Below are 10,542 nucleotides of genomic sequence, written 5' to 3' on the forward strand. Positions count from 1 at the left end.
GTCAACTGTTCAGTGAGCCAGTATTTGCCGAGATGAGATTTGGCTCTGAAAAAATATCCACACACTGTTCAATCAAACAACTTAAAACATATTAAAATGCAAATTTCCTTCTGGACACAACATGCTCCACCCTTTCCACTTTGATGATTAAAGTTCACTCATCACACAGGTGGCACATGGATCTCTTTGAAGCTTTCTATCTATCCTGCACATCCTGAGAGGTACAGTCTGATGTAATTCTTCCGCAAAGAGGGGCAAAAGAACACGCTTTTTGGAATGAGGTTCTCTCTCTTTTTAGATGCTTCATTCCCTTTGCTTTGTACTTCCCAATGTTGAAGGCCAATCAGTGGGCAAAACATGTTGGCTTTTATTGTATCATTTTCCGTTAGTATAACTATAAAGGTTAGTTTGTATTATACACAATTAATATATAGTATGGAAATATTTCTATATGGCAAGATATTTTTTTTCAATAGCCATTTCATTTAATTGCCTTTCAGTTGCCGTTGTCATTGTTGTGGAGTCAGTCTTTGGAAAATTGTAAATGGCATTTACCATGCTACCTTGCAAGGCACCAACCTAACCGTCACAAACAATTGCAGCTGTAGCTCAAGAACACTTTGACATGCAGACAAGAGGAGCTAAAGATCAAACTGCCAACCCTTCCATTAAAGGACTCTACCTTATGAACCTCAGCCGCATTACACCCGGGCCACACCATATACCAGAGCAACGTGGAATCCCTTGTTTTTCATTTCGGTGGCTATGTTAAAAGGTTAGAGCACCCACACAGCCCGCGTGAGTGTTGAGGCTGCAGCAGCGCATCATCTGGAGATTCGCTCTGTCGCCTATTTTTTCTGTGTGACTGAGACAATTCAGTCAGTGAAAATGATCTGTTGTCATATTGACATCATACCAACAACATTACACCTATCACTACAGTTCCAATGTCCATATCTGTAGAATATGTCACAGACATGTGTGTAACAATTGAGTTCTTAACTTTTAACCTCCTGTATAAACTAAATATAAATGAAATTTATAATGAAATAAAACATCTGTCATTGATGGCCACTATCAAAGGGAAACTCAATGGAGAAAGATACGGCTGGCAGTAGCAGCGTCGCAGCAGCTAGGCTGTCTGTTTGGACACCACATGCGTGTGAACCTCAGCAGTTCAGCGAGGTAGCTGACAAGCACAGGCAGAGGTGTGGCCCAGGCGAAGGGAAATACACACATACACAATACATGCACATGCTGGATATGATGAAGATGCAAAAAGCCTGTATATGATTGCATTTCACATAATGAACATTCAATCCTACAGCACTGCTGACTGTCTTCATTCATCTTTTATTAAATCAGCTTGACCGGATGAATCTTCTCAGCCGTTCTTCTTCAGGCCACTCAAGGCTTGTTTGTTGCCAATACCAAAGTAAGGTGTGAAATATCATTAAAATGCAGTGTGTGTAACCTCCAGTAACCACAGGCGTGACCAAATCTATCAGGATTGAAATCCTAAGGACTTTACATTAGTGTACAATTACTTTGGTCTTATTTAGACCAAGTGTTATACATTTCAGGATGTATTTTCAGTTGATTTCAAAGACTCTGTGTTTTCTACGCACCATTTAACTTTTAATTTTCTTTAAAAAAACAATGAATAAGAGTCCATTAAGCCTTACAACAAATGTCTCATCCTATGATTTTGTTTTATTTAAGTAAATGTCGCTTGCTGCCTTATGCATCACCCCATTTTCACAAAAGGTCTTCACTTAAAAGGAACAAGAGTCACACAAAGAAAGAAATAAAGGCAAACAAAGACAATCATCAGTGAACACTTCTTCTCTTTGTGATGTGAACGGGTCAGCTTACAACAAAGGTCTTAAGATGAAATAGACAATAATTTTGCTGTCATTGTGGCCTTTTCCCAGTTTTACAGAGTGAAAGTTAGAGCCTTCTTTTGGTTAGATCTCTAATCACTATCCAATCCCCCTGGAGGAGAAAAAGAAATTTAATTTGACAAGGAGGTAATGAACCCGTACAGCCATTATCTTAGATAACCCATTTGAGAGACTGGTTGAGCACTGATGAAAATTCTATTAAACATAGCTGGCTGATTTCTCTATTTTGTTCAGTGGCAGAAAAGTCTTTTTTACCCTTGCCAATTTACTTTGAACTCTCAGAGTTGCCAAGGATCATTATATCAAGGAGCTTCAAACACTCACCCTTTACTTAATGATTCAAAGGCAACAACCCTAGACTGTGGGCTAATAACCTCTGTGATGCATACACAAGACACCTAGGCAAGTGCAGGAAATACTTTTACTTTTAGTTTCTCTCTGGAGTTTCAGCAGGATTCTGGTTTCATATGAAACTTCTCTGGTGTCTTAGAACTTTCTTGTTTTCAAATCCACTTATTTTCAGACTCAGCATGGCCTCAATTAAATTCTGATTTAACCTTTCTTTACTTTGCAGTAAACTGAAAGGATGCATTTTCCCCTGTGGTCTATAATTCTCCATACTGCAGACAATTCACTCATTAAGTGCAACACACACAGAGCACTTCACGTCAATTGATACACGTCATTTGATGCCCATAGGACACAGTGGATGCTCCATGCACCATACTTGGAGACTGAGCCTGCTGGGAGACAGGACTGCTCTAGTATTCCCATTGAGATAAATTGAGAACATTAGTGAAATTAAAAGTATTTTTCTGAACGGTTCCTAACTGTATGCTGGAAACTTCTGCATGCTATGTGCAGGTCAGCTGCATTTCATGGTAGCCATAACTAGATACGGTCAGTATGTGCTGTAAAGTGTTCCCTTTAAACAAGCTGCCAAACACAATCTCATATTTATAGGTGGACAAAAAAAAAACCTTTGCCTGTCTTGCTTTGTGGAATATAACAAAGTTATTTAGCCCATACATTCTGTACGTACATTATCAAAACTTATTACATCAATAAACTTAAAAAACTAAAAAAAATGTAAATTGCAAATATATTTAAAAGTAAATAAGGTGCATTTAATAATATTGAAATAGTATAACTGTTAATATTATTTCACCTTTTCACATCCATCTCCTTATAGATTATTTTGTAAAAGTGTGGTGAAGTCTGCACCCCAAGGGGACCTTTCTGGAAGGCCGCAGAAAGTCCAAAAGAGGCCCCTTCTGCACTCTTGACGATGAATGGTGAATTTAGACTCACACTCAAACTTCCTAGCAATGTGTGCTGCAGTCTGGACATTTGGATTCGGCCAAGACATTGTCAAGGTACGGAAGCCAGGATTTGCCAGTCTGGGGAGCTAATGTAATAAAGTCCCTGTTTTACTGGAATGTTTTGAGTGATATGTGTTATTGTACGCCAGCCTGCAATGATGGCTTGTATAGAATAGTGTGTGGGTTGCCCTATACTTCTTAGTAACTGTAAAATACATACTGAATGTATCTTTTATTGGAGGTTGAAAGATATAGTACAGAGGAAGTTCAACATCTCTGCTCATCTTACGTGCAATATATATTCATATTCACTCAAATCTATTACATTTGCATACTGTGCCTCATATGACCTTGACATGTGTGCAGGAACACCAATTTTGTGCAAGTTCTCAGTAAATGAAGAGTCATTTCAAACGATAACACATTGTTGGCATCTCATTTGTCTTTTTCCCCCCTTACTTGTGTCTTAAGTGGGAGGATGCCAAAAAGAAGAAAAAAAGATATGTGGGAGGAGGATTTAAAGAAGCACATTCAGTGAATGAGACATCATTATCTGAATCAATGTCAGAGGCACAGCTGGATCATCTGCCAGCAGGCTCCGAACTGCTCCGTAGTGCATGTTTGCGTAGTGTGTGTGTTTGCACAGATAACATGATGTTCAAACAGTTAGAGCACGCAGCTACCACTGTTGGCACGATTACTTTTTATTCACATCCTCCTACATGGCAAAACAGAATGTGAAACATTAGCCTCTACATGTCTCTTACAATTGACTATTTTATAAGCATTCACACATGCAGAAACAAACCTAACAAACCTCACCAATTAAGCTTTTCAATAGGCTTTCAAAAATAACTTTTAACCTTTTCTTCTAGTGCCTCGCGCAGGTTGACATTTTTGTCTTTTCTATTGAAATGTGATGATATGTGATCACTTTTGTGATTACTTGACTTTTCATGCACTGCCATCATAGAGTCAGAATTTCAATTTGTCCAATCGCTTGGTTCATGACCGAAATACTGACAAACTATACTCTGTGTTTAGCGCTAATTTTAAAATGTTAGCATGAAAACACACTAAACTAAGATGGTGAACAGGGTAAACACTGTACCTGCTAAACATCTGTATGTTAGCATCTCATTTTGAACATGTTAGCAGGTTGATGTTAGCATTTAGCTCAAATCACCACTGTAACTACAGCCTCGCAGAGCTGCTAGCATGGCAGTGGACTTGTTACATGTTTTATGTCATCAGTGTGGTTATGCTATGTCTTGATGTTTCTTGTTTCGGTTTATGTCAACTATCAACCATTGGACTGGTGGACTGAAATGGCAAAAAAAGTGTTAAATCTGGTTTCTAAATCAATCTAAAGTTGGAGCACATATAGCGAATACATTGTATTTATATAGGAAAATATGGTCACACTTTATACTAATGTTACACAACACATGCTTATGGCTTAAGTAATGCATGATTCAGTGATTTAATGCTTTACTTGTGGGATGTACATGAATTGCTGTTGCTCACCATTAAGAAATACATTAAGTTAATATGAGTTTATGTGAGTAGTTAATGCTTTTAATGGATCATTACACACATACTTGTTGGTTTTATGATCCAGTTGCCAAAATAAACTATTTCCAGAGTTTTAATAACTATATATTTTATGATTATTATTATTATTGCACAACACTGCAAACCTCTAATGATTATACCAGAATAAGAATTCCAGTATTCATGACATCTAACTAAAGCATAAATATGATGTTTGTGAAGAACTTTTCATTTCCTCACATGGTTGCTCAACCTGTTTAAACCCCAGATTAGACCTTGGCTAGGGGGCCTCACAGCATGAATGTTCAAATTACGAAATGGTAAAATCTGAAGCCATGTGTGCTCCATTTAATATTTATCAGCTCCTGGATGCATGTCAGTATTTATTTGTTCCTTGCCTCCTTGTATATTCATGACATGAATAATGCTATGTATGTTAATCAGATGGCAGACCAAGAGCAGAGTCTCAAAGCATCCTTCCGGAAAATGAATCATCTGCACGGCCTCCTTAGCATCAACTCCGCTGCTCCCCAGACAAGATCACAGCTGAGGAGTGTACCATGTCCTTTTTACATATTGCTGGACTAACCACAGGCACTGATTAGTAGAGTCCTTCCCCCCCTGATAGATGCTTTGTGCCTGATTTTAATGAACTGCTTTGCATTAGTGAGCCCTTCTCTCCTCCCTATACACTTGCCTCTACTTGCTCTCTCGCAGTCTGGCAAACCAGGGCAAAGCTCCTGTGAAAAAAAAAAAAAAAGAATTCAGTCAACACATCTATCAGTAAGCAGCCGGCCAGGCGTACTCTGAGCCAAGACAGAAATATTGACAAAATGTCTGCTAGCCATCTTATTATCTTGCCCAGGGTTGCAGTTGGCAAAATAGCACATGCTGGAGGCAGCGGCGACGGCGGTAGTGGAGGGGTGTGTGTGTTTCCATGTGTGTGTTCTTCGGGCAGAAAGAAGCCAATGTTTGTAGAGCTTGCAACCTCGACACCCTGTTGTTGTACTGCTGAGCTTTGAGTGCTGCGCCATCATCTGTGGTATTAGTGTTTCTGGCTAAAATATGGAGCTTGAAGCAGATACCAAATGAGAACACATCTGATAATGAATGATTCACTCACTACATTTCTGCTCTGGGTATGAATTGATGGTATATTGCTGTGGCAACATGAGTCAGACACCAGTTGCTCATACCAGTTGCTCAGCTGAGAGTATGTCCAAGAAATGTAATGAAATCGTTAAAGGATGGAGTACAGGCGACAGAGCCAGAAACAGGAATTTGTTTAACAATGGGGATTGTGCAGTTCAGTGGAAAGTAAAGACCATTTCATCTCATCTTAAAGGATACTTTGGCTTATTACAACTTGAATTTTACTTTAGGAGCTGTGGCCATTGTTTCTGATGATTGAAATGCTGTATTTTTAGGTAATTGGTGAGATCTGAGAGCTGGAGCACAGTGGCATCACTACAACAACATAAACAAAATGGGGATGAAGAAAACATTCTTAAAGTGTCAAACGTTTTAAGATCTCTGCTGGTACACCCTCAAGACAGGTCCTTGCCCCCAAAAAGGACAACCAAACAGACAACATCGGTTTTCTGTAAACCCGTCACAGTATCATCTGGGAAGGGGTCAAAGGTCATTGACCAGGAGTCAATGGATGGTTAGGGGAAAAAACCTCAAACACCATTCCCATCCAACACAAGAAACCATCCTTGAACAGAGTCAAAGGTCACAATCCCCCCGAATCTACAATGCAGCAGTTGGTCATGACTTAAGTAAACTGCAGATCAAACCTATGTTCAGCTGCAACAGCCTGCAAGTTTGCAGTTTAAAGATGTGAACCCCTTCCAAAATAGAAATTATATCACCATCCAGCGTTCTTGGCTCTGCTTGTCATTACTGACAGAAATCAAATCAATCAGTTAAATTACCTTTATTTCCCCAAACCTCACGTAAGTAAGTAAGTAAGTAGGTAAGTTATCCAAGCAGAAATAATATATAATATATTAATAGAAAAAAATCACAACAAATAACAGATCATCATAACAATCAATAACATTAACCTTAGCATTCTCTAAATATAATAAGATTTAGAATATCTATAGAATACACAATAAAACATATACTGGAATACAGTGTGCAAAGTCAGTGAAGTTTTAAAATGCAATGAGATAGAGAAGGAGTAGACATTTTTACAAATAAGTTATTGAAGGACCAAAGCAGAGGAGTCTGTTTAGAAAGAACTATAAAACTCTGAGAGTTCAGTTTCATTACAGTGTGTGTACACCTTTAGCACTCAGAGCTTCCCCTGCTGACCATAAGGTGCCGCTCCCTCCTATCCAGCTTCTCTGCTCTGCCTGTCCTGTCTGCCGATCCACAGCTTAGAATTTCCAAACATCTCAGCTGTTTCTCTGACATTTCACAGCGAGAGGTTGAGGACATCATCAGAAAGATGAAACTGACCATCTGTGCCCTGGATCCTTTCCCCACAGTCCTGTTAAAATCCAACCTCCATGCTATAAGTCCCCTGATCGCTAAAGTCATTAACCACTCCCTCTAGGCTGGCCATGTTCCATTGACACTGAAAACTGCTGTCAACAGGCCACTTATCATAAAACCCACCTTAGACCCAGAAGTCTTTGCCAGATACAGGCCCATCTCTAACCTTCCATTCCTTTCCAAGGTGCTGGAAAAAGTAGTTGCCCAGAGCTTCAGGACCATCTAAAACAAAACAACCACCTCGCCCGGGTGCAAAGATAATCTTGAAGTGGTGACTCCATCCGTGGAGGTGCTGAAGAAAAAAGGATGCTGAGGCAGTAGGGACACTGCTATTTATACGTCACGCACGCATCGGCAGCAACGTCCTATTGAAATTTCAGTGGGCAAGTGCGCGCATGATTGGAGGAGGTAGTACCCATGGAGTCCGGGTGGGAGCCTGTGTGAGATAGAACTGGTTCTCATCCTACCTAACCAGGAGAACTGAGCATGTTGCCTTGGGAAAGAGTAAATCTCTGAGACACAATGTCTGACCCTCAGGGGTCAGTGCTCGGCCCCACCCTGTTTATCCCCTACATGCTCCCCCTTAGCTGTGTCATTAGCGAGCATGGAATTTCATTCCACTGCTATGCAGATGACACTCAACTCTACCTCAGGACAAACCCAACCCCATCTTCTGCCCTGCCATCATCCACTCGTACCACTTGCCTGACAGAGGCATGAATGACGCAAAATTTTCTGCAGCTAAACAACTTTAAGTCTGAAGCCATCTTAGTCGGCACCCCACACCAGGTCCTGTCATTCGTCATTAGCAACATCACCTTCCCTGGCCAAGATATTCCACTTTCAACATCAGCCACCAACCTGGGTATTAAAAAGGACTCTCGTCTGACCTTTGAGGCTCACATCAAACATGTCTGCAAGACCTCGTTCTTCCACCTCAGGAACATCTCTAAACTCCGTCCCACACTCACTCTTGCAGATGCAGAAAAGCTTGTCCATGCCTTTGTGTCCTCCAGGCTGGACTACTGCAATGAGCTTCTCACCGTGATCCCTATGCAAAAGCTTCCAGAAGCTGCAGTATATCCAAAACAGCGCTGCTAGAATCCTGCTGAGGGTGTGCAAGCACAACCAAACACCACCTTCCTCAAATCACTGGCTTCCTGTCTCACTCAGGATTGAGTACAAGATCTACCTCATCATCCACCAGTGCATCTATGGTGAAGCTCCCCCCTACCTCAAGGAACTCCTAACCCCAAAAACCACCACACTTATCCTCCGGTCTGTTTCAACATATCTCCTGAAACCTCCCAGGACCAAGCTTGGTATGATGGGAAATCGGGCTGTCTGCTCATCCACTACCAGTCTGTGGAATGCTCTCCCTGACCACCTGACGACACCCCAGACTGTGAATGCTTTTAAACACAGCCTTAAAACACATCTTTTTAAGAGAGCTTATGGTTGAACTCTTGTTCTTTTCTTTGCCTTATTGTTTTAATTTTCATGCTCTCTATGTGTTTTATTTTAAGCACTTACTGTTTTTATCCTGTAGCACTTTGGGATTTCTTTAAATATAAAGAGCGTTACAAAAAAAATTTATTATTATTATAAGGGTGATAAGGGAAACAACTGGTAAGTTGAAAGACAAGAGAAAGAGAGAGAACGCAGCAAACAGCAAACAGCTGTTTCTACACGCCTCCCTGCTAAGAATTGTTCATAAATTCAAAATAATTTTGCTATGTTCTTATTTGAGTGCTCTGATTAATAAAGGTATTATTTTGATTTTGAAACAGTAGCCCTATATTGTTGTTATTTTGCTTTTCTGGGGCTATTGCATGGTTAAATAAATAAATTGTTTTTATGAAAAATATATTGAATCAGTCACATCTTCCTGGCACCGGTCTTGTAATGGTATAATGTTAATTCTGTCCAAAGGTTCTTACAATGGTATCACAAAGCACATTTTCTGTTTTGGGTAGTGGAACACAAAGTGACAGACTGAGGGAGAGAGCAGGAGAGTTTCCTTCTATCTCATACAAAATCACCCTGGCTTAATAGTCCAAGCCATAATATTTTTCTCTCATAGACTTAAACTGAATTGTTTCTCAAAAATATGGAACAAAGCATGTCTCGTATCAGTTCAACAACACGAATTACAGAATGAATACTGAACATTTTTGGAAATATGCCTATTTGCCTTTTCTGAGACTTAAATGAGAAGAACTATACCAATCTCAGTATAGAGCTGGAGACAAGCCTAGCTTAGCATTAAGACAGGGAGCAGGGTAAAACAGCTTGCCTGGCTCTTTCTGAAGTTCAAGAATAGCTGTGTCTCATTCCTTTAAACAGTAATTTATTGTTTTGGTTTTTCCATCCATCTATGTCTTCTTTGCAGTGTCTCCAGCTAATAGCAAGGGTTTCCGGGAGCGAGATTGTGGTTTGTACAGGCAAGATGGTACCAAACCTGAGAACTTCACTGTGACATCAAGACTCCGGGAAGCTGCGCACCATCACAGTGACTGGTTTTTATTCAGAATTTAAGCTGTTTGATGTTGTTGTGTATGTTAAAATAGTTTGTAAAGTACATCACATGTGTATACATGCCAAGATTTGGAAAAGACCTTTTACATATTTTGTTGAATTTATAAGGATTACCATTAAATTAATTAATAGAATTATCATATTTGACTGTCCTTTCAACAGTGTTACTCTGCTATGCTTATGATTTTAATACATTTTATTTCGATCTTGGGATGAGTCACAGGGATTTTGGTCATTTTTGATCTTAGCGAACACATTTGTTCTTCACATAAGAGACAAGAGGGCAGTTAATAACTTAAGGGGCTCAATTAAGCAATACATGTGTATGCATTTCTCAACTGAGGGAACAAAGTAAGTATATAAAGAGCACAAATTGCTAATTTGAAGTGAAAGTTAAAGCATAATTTTCCATTGTTCCATTTCCAAATCTAATTTCCGGTCATGCAGATGTTGCTAAAAGATGTAATGATCAGGTTGATTCTTGTTTTGTGTAACTGACACACACACACAGCACACACAAATACTTTCTACAAGGCTCTTTAAGTCTGTTTGCTGCTGATTTAATATTTTCCACATCCCTGTCTTCCTTAATTACTGCACATTTCTTACAGAGATCAATGAATCAGTCAATGTCAATGGGTTACTAACCTCACAGACCATCTAATGTTCATTCCTGTTGCTGCCCCAGCAGAGGTTCACATTTTCAAACTGTCAAACTC

This window comes from Micropterus dolomieu, linkage group LG23, assembly GCF_021292245.1.
Source record: "Micropterus dolomieu isolate WLL.071019.BEF.003 ecotype Adirondacks linkage group LG23, ASM2129224v1, whole genome shotgun sequence".
Taxonomy (NCBI): Eukaryota; Metazoa; Chordata; class Actinopteri; order Centrarchiformes; family Centrarchidae; genus Micropterus; species Micropterus dolomieu.